Here is a 1,297-nt window from a genome sequence, read left to right as displayed (position 1 = left end):
CCAATGGAGGACTTCGGGAAAGTGCCGCTGCTAAGAGAGGAGAAAATGTCAGTTGGAATCAAAACATAGATTCTTGTTGAGGAGTACCTGAAAGCAGAGAGGACAGAGTCTGGGTCACTTAGGAGGGACCAGGGGCTCGGTAGACGAATGCCCACCAATGTCGAGTTCTTCACGATAGTTGACGGTGAACTTGACCGTGCAGCTACGGGGACCAGGCGACATTGAGGATGACCAGGAGCCGGATGTGAGCTGTCACACAAAGGATGTTGAGTACTCAGGGAACAGCATCTTGCGGGAGCACCAACAAACCTTGGAAAAGGCAACTCATGCAGGAAATCACGGAAGTGTACAGTTCGGACCAGCAAGGTCCAGGAGACTCACCAAAAGCAGAAGAGTCAGGGCAGGTGCGAGCAATCAGGGTAACCCAAGGAAAGCAAAATTGACCCTCAAGTTTACCCACAGGCTAGAGGCCCAGGATTCACAAGAGGACCTCGAGCAGCTTTATAAAACAACAGGCCACAGAACACTCTGTGCGAGGTGGTTGAAAATCTTTGTAGGAGAAGTTATGATAGGTTGGGGCTACTCAGAGCCCAATGCACTTATTGCAGAACTACCAACAAGCATTTGCACTTGCAAAAGTACGCGGTGCACATGGATTAAGATATTGAAGCCCCCACGAGGGATTCTGGCCTCAAACTGAGTGAGAAGGCAGATCGGGCCTTGAGGGGTGTAGGAACCCACCTCCTGTGCTGCTGAAACCTTTGGAGGCCATAGGAGATTGGGATCAGCAGACTGGTCAGCAGAGTTACGGTGCTTGCGAATGCAGGGAATTACTCCTTCACTCCAATGGAGATTATCTTCAGGTGTTTTGGATGCTCCACAGGTCCTACATGGATCTTGTATGGTGCACAGGCACAGACCAGGCAGCAGACTGAGAGGGAGATGAAGTCAGGCCAAAACAAAGTCCAGCGAAGTCCAGAGTGCCCAGATGGTCGAAGTGCAGTGGTTTCAGTTCTGAATCTTGTCCACAACGAATCTAAGGTCCTAAAGCCAGGTAAGCCCTTAAGAACCCAGAGGAAAGGTTTGGGGAGATTCAGGAGATCCTCTCAGGGGAGGGTCTGGACAGGGAGGAGAATACTCCCATGTCCTTTATCCAGTTGTGTGCCAGAGCGTGAGCCAATGGCTCCAAGGACTTGTTTGAACTGGACTATGCACACGGACACCAAATGTGCCCCTCATGCAGGCTTTCAGGCGCTGGCAAGTGCACCCACTCAGCTTGAATACACTAAATCCTGTC

Source organism: Lissotriton vulgaris, chromosome 8 (genome assembly GCF_964263255.1).
Source record: "Lissotriton vulgaris chromosome 8, aLisVul1.2, whole genome shotgun sequence".
NCBI classification, from domain to species: Eukaryota; Metazoa; Chordata; class Amphibia; order Caudata; family Salamandridae; genus Lissotriton; species Lissotriton vulgaris.
The sequence above is the reverse complement of the archived record's forward strand: the minus strand, read 5'-3'. Positions refer to the sequence as shown.